Raw genomic sequence first — 19,112 nt, forward strand, 5'->3', positions numbered from 1 at the left:
AGGCAATTGCGTGAGAAGAGAGTGGGTGGAGGAGGATGAGGCTGAGGACATTCAATGGTGACTGGAATGCAGGTTGGAAGGCGATGAGGGCTGAGGAAGATCTGGCATAATTTTGACACAGTTTTGCTCTTTTTGCTAAGGTGACGACCCGGGGGGATAGGGTGGCCTTTTATAGTTTTTGGTATCCTTATAGCCGTGGGGATGGCATAAGGTGACGGGTCGGTAGGATAGCAGTGATGGTTGGCAGAATAGGGGCGATGGTGACAATCGACGGGATAGTAGTAAGGCAACGATCATGGGGAGAGCAAAAAGGTGACGACCGGTGGGATTGGAAACAGGGCATGGGGATAATAGAAAGGCAATGGCTGTGGGGATAATAGAAAGGCGATGGCTGTGGGGATAGGAGTTGTTAAAATTTGTGAGAGATAGGGGGGAAGAGGGAGGGAGAGGGGGAGAGATAGAGGAGGGGGGAAAGCAAAAGCGAAAGAAGTAAAAAAGGAAAAAGAGGGGGCTATTGATGCTGAGGGTGTTGTGCGAAGGGAAAAATGGGGTGAACGGACTAGGTGATGCATAGACTCATGAGTTCAGTGTGCAAGGATGCAAAACATGAAGAGAATGCACAAGAAATGTACTAGCCATATTCACCTAATGCTGACTGTGAATTTGAGCGAGTGCATTGGAGTACCGAGGACTTGTGAGTTGCTGGTTCTGTTGGCTAAGGTTAATTGATAGACTTATTAGTCAACCAATTGCTCTAGTTCTTGCTCAGACAACTTTGTTTGGTTGCTCTTCTCCACTCTTCCTTGTAGCGAGGTGAGTCTTCCCATCCAAATCTCTACATCTACATTTTTTGGCTTTCTCAGGGGCTAAGCCTTTGAAAGATAAAAGAAAATGAAGCAAAGGGGCTCTCCAAGAGGCGACAACATGCGGCCCCCTTTGCCTCATTTTCTTGCCCTTTGAAAATCTGCAGCCATGCTCTTTGAAAGGCTTTAGGAAACCCTAAACCAGTCCAAAAGAAATGGCTGAAGAGGGTTCCAGGAGGTTTGCGACATCACGGCCTCCTAGAAGCCTTCTCTACCCTTTTTTTAAATCCTAGATGCATGAGGGTTTAGGTATAGAGGGGCATAGCTGCTGCCCATAAGAGGGCTAAAAAATAAGGCAAAAGGGGCTTCCATGAGGATGCGATATCATGACCTCCTGGAAGCCCCTTTTACCCATTTTCTTTGCCTAGTCAAGGGCTAGTGGTATCCTCCTATCAAGGCTTTCCTTGGCGATATCATAACATTGCATTAACTATTCTAAGGGCAAGAAAATTGGCACATGGGGCTCCCAAGAGGTCGCGATTGGGAAAATGGGGCTCTAGGAGGCCATGATATTGTGACCACCTAGGAGCCTCATTTGCCCAATTTTGTTTCCCTTAGAAGTGCTACTACCATGCTTTTCTTAGAGCCCTCTAGTAGAGCTTGAACAATATTAAAAAAATGGTAGAGTAGGCTTCCAAGAGGCTACAATATCGCGACCTCTTGGAAACCTCCTTTACCCATTTTTATTGAAGTAATCATACATAAACTCAATGCATATAAGGTGTAGTGGCCTTTTTAAGGGCCAAAAAAATGGGCAAAGGGGGCCGCAATATTGCAACCTCCTAGGAGCCTCCTTTGCCCATTTCTTTTGCCCTTAGAAGGGCTACTGCAAGGCTCTCTTGAAGGCCTTCAAGAAGACTTACACAATCCCAAAAAAAGGGTAGGTGAGGCTCTCTTGGAAGCCTCGTCTACCCTTTTTTTCTAGAAATCATCTCTTGGAAGCGTTTAGTAGAGCTTGAACATGCATAAAAGAGCATTTCAACAGCTAAGGGAGCAATGCTTTTAAGGGGGGAAAAAAGGGCAAGGGGGTTCCCAAGCGATATCATGACCTCCTGGGAGCCCCCTTTTCCCTTTTTTTACAACCCTTAGAATGGATATTACAATTCTCTTTTAGAAGCCTATAGTAGAGCTTGAACATGCATAAAATAATGCACAAAAGGCTAGAGCAATGCTTTGAGGCAAGCCACCCATGGACTCATACTGACAAAAAAATAGTCATAGGAGGCTTCCAAGAGGCCATGATATGACTACCTCTTGCAAGCCTCCTATGCCCATCATTTTCCCCTTTCAATGCATGTTGGTGTGGTGTAAAAGTGCATTGCCATAGCATTTGTATAGTGCATGTTCATAATGGTTTTTTCTTTCCCACCCCCCCTAGAAAAGTTTCAAAGTTTTGGTGATATCCCATATGTCTTTTTAGACAAAATATCATGACATTTTACATTTTTTCCATATACTTATGCCTAATATAGTATATTTTAGTACTATTTTTAATGATAAAATAGGTTTTAAAACTCATTTTTGGCATATGTTTTCATTTTGGGGGCAAAAAAACATGATATTTTGCCTAAGATTCCTTGGGGTGCCTAAATTTTGATATATTTATGAATCCCTCTTTGGCATCTTCACCTTCCCATTCATCTCTATTAGCCACATGCTCCTCTTTATTCCAATGACCCTCAAGTCCTTCAATTGTCTTTATCTCTTCCATAAGCTCTTAGAGACATTTTTAAATATGTGCATAAAATTCAAAAGATAGGTGAATTTTAAATGTTTCCTATAGGAAGGGTGTAGAAAATACAAATCTATTCCATTCCATGTGGAGGAGTTCCTATGTTAGAGCGCAACCCATTCGATGGACCAATTGCCTTCCTTGATCATTGAAGGTGCTTCTACCATTTCTTTAAGCACACCAATTGATGCATAGATGTGGTAGGGATGATCCATAGGTAGATACTTTTGGTGGTTTTCATATGCTGCTTTTTGGAGATGCGTGCAATAGAGACTCTCCAAAATATGTCCATAAAATGAGCAAGCATATATCCTTGCACTTTTAGACCTGCACAATCATGTGACTTGGGATAGTCATGCATGTTCCACAAGAAAATCCCCCAATGCATTGTGCGATATCATATACCTAAGCATCATTCCATAAAGCTTAAAGCTCATGCATAAGTAAGTCAAAGCGACTACGTTCGAGTGAGCCTAGATTTTGAGTGACGTTGGTGAGGAACTTTGTGCAAAACTATATTGGCCATTGTTTTTTGCTGAAGAATTCCAAAGTTCATGGGCAATCGCCAATCTACTAGTTGGAGTGCTGGCACAAATGCTACTACAGTACTTTTTTACAAAGAACAAATGAAGAGGGTTCCCCTACATTGTCACAGATATAGTATGAACATATAAGAAAGCAAATCATAGAAAATTTTTATGGTTTCTTGAGGAAAAATGCTCATGGAATATATAGCTACTAGGAAAGGGTGCACTTAGAAATTTTAACTAAGTTCTCTTGGAGTATACCTATGTTGACATAAGAAATGTCATTGAAATCACATAGCATGATTATTGCTACATTCCATTCACTCAAAATGTGATGTATACACACTTAGATTATAAGTTTATTGTTTTTCAAAGTAGATGCAATAAAGTGCTAATTGCTCCAAAAATTTGAAAGTAGCTTTTAACAAAATAGAAAGAGCATTACATACATTTAATGCATTACCTTCAAATTAAATAGCATGACTATTTATCCTTTCCATTTACTTAAAATCTTCCATGTTTAGGGAGATTCTATGCACCAAATATTTTAAAGATACAAACATCCATTAAATCCCTCAAACACTATCTTTGCACTCATCATCCACAAAAGCACTACGAAAGAGAAATGGTCCTTGCTCTGTTGATCATGTTGCTGGTCTCTCGACATGGCTCTAGCCATTCCTTCAGCATATGAAGGAAAAACACTACAAGAAACAAAATTCAAACATGAATAAGTTCAAATTTGGAAGCAAAAATACGACGACAAAGAAATACCTCTATGAATTTAACCATTCTCTTATTTCGCAGTCGGAAAGAAAATTAAAGATCTAGGTTTAGGAACAAAAAGGTAATATCTATATGCAATCAAATACAAATAAAGTTTGTATGCAACCAATGCTACTATTATTAGAATGAGAGGTGGTCTACCATATAGTTGTGTTTATCATCATTACAGACCATCGCAATAAATTGAAATGGAAAGAGCCTTGGTTAAGAATGATGATCCATGTCCCACATGGTGCATGACTCCATGGATTGTTTCATTTAAGGTCATGATGGAGGACATAGATTACTATCATCAGCTTCAATCATGCTATCAAGCATTTCATTGAGACTTTGCATATTGATTCAAATATTTTACCACATTTCTTCAATATGAATACAATGTTAATGGAAATTCTACTCAAACCTACTTATACATCAATCATCATGAACATTGTGAGGTGATGCTTTTCATGAATCCAGTGGGGATAGGTAGGCCCTTTTGTTAGGATTCCACCCCCTGAAAACTATGCATGGAAGTTTCCCTTTGTATGGCACAAATGCATTCTTAGAGGACCTTGTATTCATCTATAGATGCTTAAGGATGAAGGTCATTCTTGGTTAATGCATAAACATCCATGGCACCAGATTTCATATTGATTGGCTATGATGTCTAATTGTTCACCAACAAAAACACCATGCATGCCTTCAGCCCACTCAAATCATTCTTGCCTACACAAGCAACAAATGCCATAGGCCAATTATTGTGTGGAGTCTGCACTAGTCTACAGATTCCTATAAAAATGAGTAGCCACCAGGAAATTTTGTCAATGCTTATGGTGAAGGTCCACTCTTAGGGCCTAAAATTTGGGTTTTCTAATCTTAGTTGTGGTAGGAATATGAAACACCATCCTCGCCTTCTAAGGTATCTATGTGGGAAGCAAATAAGTCTAGTTATTCCTTGAATGGGAACTTTTTGCACCTTTTTTGAATTCCCAACCACAATCCCTTTTTCAAGCTCAAACACCTATAGAGGGAGTGCCTTAGACCACTCTCTCTAGCACCCATCCCCTCTTGTACCCATGGATAGAAATGGAGGGGATCCTTTGGAGATGGCCATTCTAGAGTTATCTAGTGGAGATTCAACACATGTGCCTCAAGTCCTTTTGAGGCCTTCAATTGATATTTAAAATCCTATTCTCTTGTGCGATAAGATCAGCATGTCCGTAATGATCAAGTTTAGGGTTGCCAAATTTGTGGTCTTTTTTCACCACTCTGTATCCTTGTCTAGAATATGGGGTAGAGGGTGAATGCCATAAAGGAACATTTCTTATTCCTAAATTCTTTCCTAAAAGTGATGGATTGCACCTCAAATCTCCTTGTGATCAGCTCTGCAATGTAAATTGTGAGGATCATTCAAAACTCCGCAATGTAAATTGTGTTTGGGAGGATCATTTCAAAACTTGCATACAGATTGCCATCTTCATAGCCCCGCACCCATGGCAAGTAGCACTATTCTTATCCCCTATAGGGTGATGGTCATCCCCTTAATTTTGAGTGTCAAGAAGGTTTTATTGCTTGCTATTCATAGGTGTGTTGTGCATTGAACTCTACTTGATGTGACTAGTAACGGCTAAAAATTTGAGCAGAGAGGATGTGATATTGTGTTCTCCGAAAAGTCCCTACTATAAAGGGGCTTCAAAGAGGATGCCATATCATGTCCTCCAAAGAGTCCATTTAGCCGTTACAAAGGCTACAACATTTCTCTAAGGCAAGCCACCCATGGCCTCACATTGGCTAAAACAATGGTCATAGGAGGCTTCCAAGATGCCATGATATCGTAGCTTCTATGAAGCCTCATATGCCCTTTTTTTTTGGCTTACAATGCATGGCGATTTTGCACTGTAGAATCCCCCTACGTAGACTCATCACCTATTGAGAGGTTGAAGAAGTGATGTAGCTACACATAAGAATGTGTTTTAGTATGAAGTGTTCCTCCCAAACAAGGGTGCATTCATTTTCATAGGGAGTGGAGAGGAGACTGGGGTTACCCCAGCTAAGAGAGATTCTTGGTGTCTGATGTGGAGGAAGGTTAATGATAGTGTGGCAAAGACAAGCTGGCAGCTTTAGTTAGAAAGGTCTATAGTGGCTTGCTATGCTATGTCTCATTGTAGGTACATAAGAGACAGAGATGCTGCTTGAGAAGTATATACCTTTTCTACTTGGTTTATATGAAGTTCTAAACTATTGTAATACATTGGCAAGGTTGTGATTGACATAAAGGAGAGATATGTTTGAGTCCAAGAACTTGAGGTGGTGAGGCATATGGTGATTCTAGCCAAGACGAGTATGGCTTCATTAATCATCATGGGGTGAACATGCTACTATGTGAATATTATCCTTGAAAAAATTTGATATTCGTTAAGTTATGTGTGTCACATGAAGTGTTTGCTTTTGTGTAGCTTTGTACTTCTATGTTGGTGTTTGCATGTTCCAATGGTGCCACACCCCCATATACATGGTTGACATGCATTGGGTATGAGTGAGTGATGGCATGTGGGTGCATTACATGCCCGAGTCTGACTAGACTCATGGACACTTCTCGTGTGTAGCACTTCAAGGTGATAGGGGTGTTCTAGAGTGCTCTTGTGGACTCATTTCTATAGTTTTAAGTCTGTTGTGTGTGCTCGAAGGTATAGTCCTTAAGATGGGTTGTGGCACGGGCCCTCTCATGAGATCATACTAAGCTAGTGGTAGATGTTGTTACTCATTCAATATGGATGCACTCATACTAGATACACATGTGTTGCCATTGGTATAGGCATCCATTGGAAAGCAACATCGTAGTAGGCCATTGGTGTAGGCATCCAGTGGAAAGCAACCTGGTAGTAGGGATGACAAAGATGTTGGGGAGGATGATTATTTAGTGAATCCCACTTCAAAACTAGTGAGACACTTTACTTCCATTTTCTTGTACTATGCACATTGGCTGCATACAAACTTTATTTGTATTTGATTGCATATAGATATTACCTTTTTGTCCCTAAACCTAGATCTTTAATTTTCTTTCTGACTACGAAATAAGAGAATGGTTTAATTCATAGAGATATTTCTTTGTCGTTGTATTTTTTGCTTCCAAATTTGAATTTATTCATATTTGAATTTTGTTTCATGTAGTGTTTTTCCTTCATATGCTGAAGGAATGGCTAGGGCCATGTCGAGAGACCAGCAATATGATCAACAGAGCAAGGACCATTTCTCTTTCGTAGTGCTTTTATGGATGATGAGTGCAAAGATAGTGTTTGAGGGATTTAATGGATGTTTGTATCTTTTGAAATATTTGGTGCATAGAATCTCCCTAGACATGGACGATTTTAAGTAAATGGAAAGGATAAATAATCATGCTATGTGATTTGAAGGCAATGCATTAAATGTATGTAATGCTCTTTCTATTTTGTTAAAAGCTACATTCGAATTTTTGGAGCAATTAGCACTTTATTGCATTTACTTTGAAAAACAATAAACTTATAATCTAAGCATGTATACATCACATTTTGAGTGAATGGAATGTAGCAATGTTAATGCTATGTGATTTCAATGACATCTCTTATGTCAACATAGGTATACTCCAAGAGAACTTAGTTAAAATTTTTAAGTGCACCCTTTCCCAGTAGCTATATATTCCATGAGCATTTTTCCTCACGAAACCATATTAATTTTCTATGATTTGCTTTCTTATATGTTCATACTATATCTGTCACAATGCATGGCAACCCTCTTCATTTGTTCTTTGTAAAAAAGTACTGTAGTAGCATTTGTGCCAGCACTCCAACTAGTAGATTGGCGATTGCCCATGAACTTTGGAATTCTTCAGCAAAAAACAATGGCCAATATAGTTTTGCACAAAGTTCCTCACCAACATCACTCAAAATCTAGGCTCGCTCAAACGTAGTTGCTTTGACTTACTTATGCATGAGCTTTAAGCTTTATGGAATGACACTTAGGTATATGATATCGCACAATGCATTGGGGGATTTTCTTGTGGAACATGCATGACTATCCCAAGTCGCATGATTGTGCAGGTCTAAAAGTGCAAGGATATATGCTTGCTCATTTTATGGACATATTTTGGAGAGTCTCTATTCTACGCATCTCCAAAAAGCAGCATATGACAACCACTAAAAGTATCTACCTATGGACCATCCCTACCACATCTATGCAACAATTGGTGTGCTTAAAGAAATGGTAGAAGCACCTTCAATGATCAAGGAAGGCGATTGGTCCATCGAATGGGTTGCGCCCTAACATAGGAACTCTTCCACATGGAATGGAATAGATTTGTATTTTCTTCACTCTTCCTATAGGAAACATTTAAAATTCATTTAAAAATGTCTCTAAGAGCTTATGGAAGAGATAAAGACAATTGGAGGACTTGAGGGTCATTGCAATACAGAGGAGCATGTGGCTAATAGAGATGAATGGGAAGGTGAAGCTACCAAAAGAGGGATTCATAAATATATCAAAATTTAGGCAGCCCAAGGAATCTTGGGCAAAAATATCATGTTTTTTTGCCCCCAAAATGAAAACATATGCCAAAAATGAGTTTTAAAACCTATTTTATCATAAAAAATAGTACTAAAATATACTATACTAGGCATAAGTATATGGAAAAAATGTAAAATGTCATGATATTTTGTCTAAAAAGACATATGGGATATCACCAAAACTTTGAAACTTTTCTAGGGGGGTGGGGGGCTTGAAAGACAAAACCATTGTCAGTAATCCCTTGAGTTAATACTACTATTATTAGACACGAGAGGTGGTCTACCATATAGTTGTGTTTATCATCATTACAGACCATCGCAATAAATTGAAATGGAAAGAGCCTTTGTTAAAAATGGCGATCCATGTCCCACATGGTGCATGACTCCATGGATTGTTTCATTTAAGCTCATGATGGAGGACATAGATTACTATCATCAGCTTCAATCATGCTATCAAGCACTTCATTGAGACTCTGCATATTGATTCAAATATTTTACCACATTTCTTCAATATGAATACAATGTTAATGGAAATTCTACTCAAACCTACTTATACATCAATCATCATGAACATTGTGAGGTGATGCTTTCCATGAATCCCAATTGGGATAGGTAGGCACTTTTGTTAGGATTCCACCCCCTAAAAACTATGCATGGAAGTTTCCCTTTGTATGGCACAAATGCATTCTTAGAGGACCTTGTATTCATCTATAGATGCTTAAGGATGAAGGTCATTCTTGATTTATGCATAAACATCCATTGCATCAGATTTCAGATTGATTGGCTATGATGTCTAATTGTTCACCAACAGAAACACCATGCATGCCTTCAGCCCAGTCAAATCATCCTTGCCTACACAAGCAACAAATGCCATAGGCCACTTATTGTGTGGAGTCTGCACTAGTCTACAAATTCCTATAAAAATGAGTAGCCACCATGACATTTTGTCAATGCTTATGGTGAAGGTCCACTCTTAGGGCCTAAAATTTGGGTTTTCTAACCTTAGTTGTGGTAGGAATATGACACACCATCCTCGCCTTCCAAGGTATCTATGTGGGAAGCAAATAAGTCTAGTTATTCCTTGAATGGGAACTTTTTGCACCTTTTTTGCATTCCCAACCACAATCCCTTTTTCAAGCTCAAACGCCTACACAGGGATTGCCTTAGACCACTCTCTCTAGCACCCATCCGCTCTTGTACCCATGGATAGAAACGGAGGGGATCCTTTGGAGATGGCCATTCTAGAGTTATCTAGTAGAGACTCAACACATGTGCCTCAAGTCATTTTGAGGCCTTCAATTGATATTTAAAATCCCATTCTCTTGTGTGATAAGATCACCATGTCCCTAATGATCAAGTTTCGGGTTGCCAAATTTGTGGTCTTTTTTCACCACTCTGTATCCTTGTCTAGAATATGGAGTAGAGGGTGAATGCCATATAGGAACATTTCTTATTCCTAAATTATTTCCCGAAAGTGATGGATTGCACCTCAAATATCCTTGTGATCAGCTCCGCAATGTAAATTGTGAGGATCATTTCAAACCTCCGCAATGGAAATTGTGTTTGGGAGGATCATTTCAAAACTTGCATCTAGATTGCCATCTTCATAGCCCCGCACCCATGACAAGTAACACTATTCTTATCCCCTATAGGGTGATGGCCATCCCCTTAATTTTGAGTGTCAAGAAGGTTTTCTTGCTTGCTATTCATAGGTGTGTTGTGCATTGAACTCTACTTGATGTGACTAGTACTTCCTTGAGCTCCTTCAACTTTCTCTTTCATGTGACATTCACTATCATTTAGCTCATCATTGAAAACCTACTTGCTATCCTCGAGACTATCCTACCTTTAGGCCTTAATGACATGGAGTAGAGCCACATAGCCCAAGAGTGTAAGCTTACATGTACTAGAACCGCTCTCGGTAAGGATTAGCATTTGATGCTTTGGGGAGTTGAGTAATGAAAATGCCCTCTTTTAACTATCAAAATGAATAGCAAAAGCACCAAAATTATGGTGGTGATTCCTTTTACAATAATCTTAGATATGAGGAAGAAATGACAAAAACTCAATAATATTTTGCCAAAAACAACCCAATACAAACCAATTCTATCCAGCTCTGTCTTACATTAACCTAGACTAAACATGGACAATGACTTGATTCGGTCATTTAAAGATAAACTACAATCAAATTGAATTATTCTCAAGTCTACCACATTGACACAATTAGATTTAGGAAGTACTAGGGTTGGGCATTAGTAGTAATACATTACTTGGCATCAAGTCTTGGTGCATTATGATGCACTCATGTGAAAATATATCAATAGATAAAAGCAATGGTAGTGGGGTTGAACTTTACCCCTCTTGTTTGCGTAAGGATCTCCAAGTGGTGCTTGACGTCAGCCCCATCAAAAGGCTAGAATGAGGGCCAAATTATCATAACCCACAGATGACCACAAAAAATTTCCTCGCAAAAGATATACTGTGGTAATTTCATAGGTACTAGAGTGTCCAACCATTCCTATTAATCCTTTTCCACCTTTCTAAGAGCCTATATTTCTTATTGAAACGATTTAAACAAAAAGCAATCAATGGTTAAGGAGCAAAATTTGGACTCTATGCTTGATATTTGCTACCAATCAGGCTTTTTCTCAATGCTTCTAGATTCTTAAGGTCTTGATCTATTGAGTTCTAGAAACTCATTGAGTATACAAGCCCTGGAGGTAGATGTGTTGCATAAGAATCTTGTAGTAGCTAGTTGCAAAAAAAGTCCACAAGAACCACATCCAATTGATGTGTGATGCATCCTTATCTTTTACACAAAATTTTGGGATAGGTAAAAAGATCTCAAGGGGAAGCCTATAGCTCCAAAAGCTTGACTGTGCACTCCAAAAGGAGAATAGTGTGGGGGTTAAAGGCCACTATGCCTTAACCCCAGTTATGTACAATACTCAAACACATATATAAATGAATGAAAAAGAAGATTAGGGTGGTTCTGCACCCACCAAATCTTGTGTGGCTCTCTGTCTCTCTCTCTCGCTCTCTCTCCCTCTTTCGTTCTTGCTTCCGTTGAGAGCACTCTCAACTGGTATCAGAGCCAGATTGATCTAGCTGAGCGTGCATGAATGCTTGAAGCTCAGCAGCTCTGTGGGAGGAAGGAGAAGCTTTGTGGGAAGCTTTGTGGGTGACTTTACTTGCATCCGAGTGTGTAGAGACCTTGGAGGAACCTTTGGAAAAGTCACTTTGGCTTTGCGAAGTGGTTTTGAGAGCCTGTTAAGAGCTTTCAAAGAAAAAGTCGTTTTTTGAGCTTTTCCCTGTTCCGTTCGATGACAGAGACTCCGTATTGACTTGTAGAGGCAACTATTGCTTGCTTTTGGTGTCCACATTACTTCAGGAGCTTGGAAACACCTTCATTCTTGAATCTGGGATCATTTCATTGGATTTCTGACTCACTGTGTCAGTTCCTGCGTTTTTTGCCCGGGTGTTGGAACTCAAGTTTGGAGCAACCATTTGCAGATCTGTCAGTTCCGGTGGACTCAGGAGGTCCTAAAACTTCTATGTTGCTCATCATTCGCACTCCGGTGGAGAAGGATAAGAAAAAGAATGCAAATTGGGGTGCAAATCAAAAGGAAGAGAGTCCAAGGGAGGACAAAGGAAAAGTGAAGATCGAGGAGATCAATGCAGTCACACGTGATAGTGACAATGATGTTCTCTTCATGTCTAGTTTATCTGCAGAGTTGCTTACCACTTCAGATGATGCATATTCCCAGAATTGGATTTTGGATTCTGGTGCTTCATTCCATGTTACTCCCCATAGGGAATGGTTCTCCACTTATGATAGTGGAAAGACAGGTTGTGTGCATCTTGGAAATGACTATGCATGTGACATAGTGGGAGCAGGTGACATAAAGTTTTCTTTTGCAAATGGGTCTGCATTTGTTTTGAAACATGTGAGACATGTGCCTAAGCTGACCAAGAGTCTTATTTCAGTGGGTCAGCTAGATGATGCTGGTTTTCACACCACTTTTGGCTTTCAGAGTTGGAAAATTCAGAAGGGCTCTATGCTTTTGGCCAGGGGTGCCAAGTGTGGGACTTTGTATCCCTTACATGTATCAGGGGTATTTGATCATGTTGTTGCAATAACCGAGCAGCCAAGCACTTCTTTGTGGCATTGCAGGTTGGGGCACATGAGCCAGAATGGAATGAAACTCTTATGCCGTTTGGGTTATGTACCGCATTTGAGTTTCTCTGATTTTGAATTTTGTGAGCATTGTCTCTATGGGAAGCAGACTAAATCAGCCCATAAAAGAAGGGGAAAGAAAGAGTTTGAAATGCTTGATTTGGTGCATTCAGACGTATGTGGTCCCATGCCTACACGGTCATTAGGCGGGGCTGAATACTATGTGACATTCATTGATGATGCAACTAGGAAAGTGTGGGCTTATGCTATAGCTCGGAAGAGTGATGTGTTCCAGGTATTTCAGAAATGGCTAGCCTTGGTTGAGAATCAGTCAAGAAGAACGCTTAAATGCCTACGAACTGACAATGGTGGAGAGTATCTCTCTCATGACTTTCAGCATTTCTGTGATACACGTGGGATTAAGAGGGAGCTCACATCCCCTCGTACTCCAGAGCAAAATCCAGTTGCAGAAAAGATGAACCGTACCATTCAAGAAAGGTTGCAATGCATGCTTTCCAATGCAAGTCTTTCTAGTGGTTTTTGGGCTGAGGCAATGAAGACTGCAGTGCATGTGATCAATAGATCACCTAGTAAGAGTTTGGATGGTGGTATTCCTAAAGAGGCATGGAGTGGCAAGAAGCCCTCTTACTCTCATTTGCGTATATTTGGGTGTGAGGCATATGCACATGTGCCAAAAGAGCTTCGAAAGAAGCTAGATCCTAAGTCTAGGAAATGCATCTTTCTAGGTTATGGTGAAAGTGGAGAGATGGGCTATCGTCTCTGGGATCCAGAAGCAAAGAAGATCATACGCAGCCATGATGTGGTCTTCAATGAGAAGAAGATGCATAAGGCACCCATGAGGGATGTGGAAATGAGGAGAATCACTTTCCAGGATGTGAATCCACCTGCATATGTTGATAGACAGCAAGCTGTCCATGCACCAAATGTGCAAGAAATGGTACAACCAAGTACTCCCATAGGTATACAATCAAGGGTAGATGATGGATCATCTATTGGTGGAAATGATGAGCCAAATGTGGCTGATATGCAAGTGGGACAGCAAGCTGAAATGCCATTGAGAAGATCATCTAGAGTGTCTAGACCGCCTGATCGGTTTGTTCCAGGGGTAGACTATGTGATGCCTACTGATTGCAGGGAGCCTTCTTGCTACAGAGAGGCTATGATGCGTGAGGATCAACGCAAGTGGGAGTATGCTATTTATGCAATCAGAGATGAGTTCACTTATGAAGAATAAGACTTGGGACTTGGTTTCTTTGCCACATGGAAAGAAAGCATTGCCATGTAAATGGGTCTACAAAATGAAGGTCACAGGTGATGCTGTGCCTAGGTACAAGGCCCGTTTGGTTGCTAAAGGGTTCAAGCAAGAGAAGGGTGTGGACTTTGATGAGATATTCTCTCCGGTTGTGAAGATGACCACACTTAGATGCATGCTTGGACTAGTGGCATCAGAGGATATGGAGCTTATGCAAATGGATGTCAAGACAGCATTCTTGCATGGGGATTTGCATGAGGAAATTTACACGGTGCAGCCGGAAGGCTTTGAAGAAAAGGGCAAAGAGCATTTAGTTTGCAAGCTGAAGAAGAGTCTCTATGGTCTTAAGCAAGCACCTAGAGAATGGTATCAGAAGTTTGATGCTTTCATTCGGTCCCAAGGTTTTAGAAGGAGTGAAATTGATCACTGCCTCTACACTAAAAGGGCTAAGGATAATAGCCTAATAATCCTGGCACTATATGTGGATGATATGCTATTGGCTAGCAAGAATACTTATGAGCTAGATGCATTAAAGGCCAAGTTGCATGAGGCCTTTGATATGAAGGATTTGGGACTTGCAGGTCATATTCTTGGTATGCGCATCACGCGTGATCGGAGTAGGAAACTCCTTTGGCTTTCACAAAAAGAGTATGTTACAAAAGTATTGCAGCGTTTCAATATGGAGGGGGGGAAGGCAGTGAGTACTCCATTGCCTCCATATGTGAAACTGAGTCATACAGATAGTCCCAAATCAGATGAGGAAAGGGCCATGATGGCCAAGGTTCCTTATGCATCAGCGGTTGGGAGTCTTATGTATGCTATGATAGCTACTAGACCAGACATTGCATTTGCAGTGGGAGTTGTTAGCCGGTATATGGCTAATCCAGGAAAGAGGCATTGGGAGGCAGTTAAGTGCATCATGAGGTACATGAAGGTTACCAAGGAGATGTGCATTTGCTTTGGTAAAGGAGACATGCGTGTACTTGGGTACACAGATTCAGACTATGCAGGGCATGTGGATAGTAGGAGATCCACTTCCGGTTATGTGTTCACCTTTGCAGGTGGTGCAGTGTCGTGGATGTCTCGTGCACATAAGTGCATTGCTTTGTCTACCACAGAGGCTGAGTATGTTGCAGCCACAGAGGGTTGCAAGGAGGCTATATGGCTTGATCGGCTAGTGGGAGATTTGGGGATTCATACAGGTGTACCGACATTGCATAGTGATTCCATGAGTGCTATTCAGCTAGCACAGAATCCGGTCTTTCATGCAAAGACCAAACACATTGAGGTCAGGTATCATTTCATCAGGGAGGTACTTGAGGACAAGCGCATAGAGCTTGTCAAGGTTCATACAGATGATAACCCTGCAGATATGCTGACGAAGAGTCTACCTAGTCAGCGGTTTGAGTATTGTCGTGTATTGATGGGCATTGGATAGTATGCTCACTGGTTGTTCTCCCTTAAAGGCACATTGTCCTTTAAGAGGGAGGTTGTGGGGGTTAAAGGCCACTGTGCCTTAACCCCGGTTATGTACAATACTCAAACACATATATAAATGAATGAAAAAGAAGATTAGGGTGGTTCTGCACCCACCAAATCTTGTGTGGCTCTCTGTCTCTCTCTCTCGCTCTCTCTCCCTCTTCCATTCTTGCTTCCGTTGAGAGCACTCTCAAATAGCACCTTTGTTCTAGGAAGTAGATGCTTGACGGTCCAAGCATAGTCTAGATCACTAAAGGAATCTAGGCCTTGACATTCCTTTACCACATGTATTGGGATTTTGTTAACTTTTGACTATACTTCTCCACATAGGCACCACAAGAAATTGACCAAGGGAACTCTTCTATGGTTAATGCACTCTAGTATAGAGATGATGGCTAATGGGGGTGGATGAAACAAGCTGTTGGATGCAAGCAACAAAAAATCAAATTTCAATCACAAAGTTTACTTGTAATCACTCCCTTAAAACATTATGACATTGTGGTACTTTTGTTAGACATGGGAATTTAAATGTCAAGGTGGCATTTGGTCTTGGCATGTCCTTTTTTTCCTAGAACATGAGTGAGCTCCTGAGGTAAATGGTGGTCTAGGGAAAAAAGACTTTTTGAAGCATTTAAGGGTTAAAAATGACATAAAATCCACATATTCACACAAAAATTTATGATGTTTAACATGAGGAATAGGTTTTTCCCATAAAACCCTTTTCCCACCATGTTATTAGGGCTTAGATAGTAATAGAATTGGATAACCACGTGGTGAAGAAGGGGGCAAAAGCTAAAAGGTTAGAGGATAAAAACAATGAAAGGAGAAAGGGAATTCTAAAATGGGAGGACGAGAATGTTCATGATTAAACTAAGGGGAAGGTAGAATGGGAGGAGCAAGGACATGGAGAGGAGGAGGAAATTTTTGAAGTTTGACACTTTTAGATGTCTTATCGTAGTGGAAAGGTAGAAAGATATCTCTAAAAGGCCCACCTATGGCCTCTTGCCAAAGTGAAGGCCTCAAGGGAGGGGATTTCAAACCTCACCATTTTTTGAAGGGGGCTTGAGTATTGAGCCTATGACCATGAGGTGAGTCAACTTGCTCTCCCTTTATGGTTTGTGTGTGTTTTTTACTACCTTTACGGGTATTGGATTTTGGAACCTTACTCAAAGTCGCCTATGGGTTAAGGTCAGGTACCAACTTCTAGCTATGAGGCTGTTACAAATGGTATTAAAGCCAACCTTGAGACTATAAAGATATATTTTAAAATTTTTGTTTACTTTACAAGTAATGTGAAGTTGAGGTTCTACAATAGATTTTGTGAATTGGAAAATCATGGTGGATCTTTCTCAAAGCATGGCAACCAAGTATGCTTTAATTATTAAGGAATTGCATGAGAAAAGATCAAAGGAGTTTGAATTGTTCGCAAATGGTTATGATTGTACCTAAATAAAAGGATAAGCACAATCCTTGCCACTTACACCTTCTTTTAGATTAGCATTGAAGCATCTTTTTGAATTGATTGGTTGAGTATAAATTGTTTTTTGTTTGATTTTGTTAAGATGAGCGCAAATTGTGCATTGACTCAATGTACGATCAATTGAGCACACATCATTTTCTTGAACAAACATCATTTTATTGAGCATAAAAATTATATTGCATCTCAACCTGTGTAAGATCTTAGGTGTGGATGAATTATTAGTTGTGTTTTCTTTGACTAGTGTTAATACAGCAAAGTATGCTGCAAAGTGTCAGGTAATTTGTCAACTGTGATAGTTGATGTAGTCCAACATTGAAGCTTGCACACATGTGCGAATTGTTCAATTGTATTTTCCCTATATAATGCATAATCAGCATAGAGTCATTGAAAAGCATGAAGATGTTGAACAATGTTATCCTCATAATGATTTGATTCTTTACCTGATGTTGTTAATGCATATTCTTAATGACAAGTCTATGACCTTGCAACACCCTAGTGTATTGCTGATGGGGAACCCTTCAGCAATACACCCTTCTTCTTAATGATTTGAACTCTTCTTAATGACAAGTCTATGACCTTGCAACACCCTAGTGTATTGTTGATGGGGAACCCTTTTAAGTATAGTCAACATCAGATTAATAATTTAGTATGCAATTATTTTGGGTTAAGACATCTCAAATTGACATGATTTCCATTTTCTCATGTTTGTTGTTAGTTCCTCTACCATGGGGATATTGTAAATTCGCTTCCTAACTTAGAAATTGATGCAAGTGGGATTTTATAAATTTCCTACATACTTGAATTTAATGGTAAGAAGGGATAATTGAATTTGACAAGGATACTTGCAAATTGCACTGTATTAGTTTCATGTGGTGAAGGGTTTTTGCTAACAAATTTTCATCTCACCATGGGGACATTGTAAATTTACTTGCTAATTTAGAAATTGATGCAAGTGGGATTTTGAAAATTTCCTTCATACTTGAATCTAATGGGGTAAGAAGGGATAATTGAATTTGACAAGGATACTTGCAAATTGCATCTCAAATCATTGTATTAGTTTCATGTGGTGAAGGGTTTTTGCTAACAAAACCCCTTCAATCGTTTGAATTAAATGGGGAAGAACTATACCACCTTCAAATCCACATATTATACCACCTTCAATATTCATTATCGCCATAGAGAAAATAAACATCATATGGCACCCATATCATCTCTAGAATCCATTTATAGGAATTATACTATGACCTTTAAAATCCACACATTATCCCACCTTCAAAGTTCACTATCTCTATGAACATAAGAATTTTTGGAAAAATAACACATGGTGCCCATACCACTTTAAAAAGCATAGTATCATTGAAGAGGAGAACCATTAGAATACCACCTAGAGAAAAGAATCCAAAATACAAGTGACCCAAGAGGAAATCATTCCATAGGAAGTGCATCATGCTCATAAAAGAGGTTGGCATGTGGTATAGAGAGTGGACACAACATCCTATAAGAGAGGAAAAGAAATCTTGATTTGGTGATAAGGGACTCATACCCTCTAGAAAGATCTCAAATGTGCGTGCATACATATGCTAATGTTGTTTTGAATTCGATCTCCACAAGTCAAAGAGTGGTGGCTTGTATGGAGACTTGGGGAGAATATTGATGGGTAGTAAGGCCTTGTTGGAGAATCAAGGTGATATCAATCTTAGTGGCCACCTCCTACCAAAGTATTTCTCTTTAGGTTGCCTCATCCATAAGGATAAAGAAATGTGGTCCTAATATTTATCTTGTGGTAGATGGAAACATGTAAGATGGAGGCCCTATTCTCTTTTCTTTTTTAAAGATACATCATACTGTCCAATTTGATATCCAACTTCAATGCTCATATCTAGATAAAAACAAACTAGATACCCAAGATCAAGTACAAAATCAAAAAGTATACAAATTACAAATAGAATGAAGTTCAAAACAAACTAGATATTTCTAAAAAGGTGAAGCGCATTACAAAATCCATAGCATGCTAGAGCATTTCAAGGATAAACAAAAGACCATTTCACACAATGAAAAACTCACCAAAATACAAAAGGCAACACTCAACATGATAATCTGCACCAAAATTGAAGGTACCAAAAGAACAAATTAGAGTATAGTGAAAGTTTTAAGTAGCATGGGAGAGGCCAAGACTAAACCCAAAGATAGTGAGAGCCTAAAGGAGGGAGCCCAAAATGTTACTTGTGTGCAATCACCTAAGCAAATTATGTATGAAGAAGGTATTTTTGAAGCC

The sequence above is a fragment of the Dipteris shenzhenensis genome, chromosome 22 (assembly GCF_047967505.1).
Source record: "Dipteris shenzhenensis isolate YYH24624 ecotype China chromosome 22, Dip_SZ_1.0, whole genome shotgun sequence".
NCBI lineage: Eukaryota > Viridiplantae > Streptophyta > Polypodiopsida > Gleicheniales > Dipteridaceae > Dipteris > Dipteris shenzhenensis.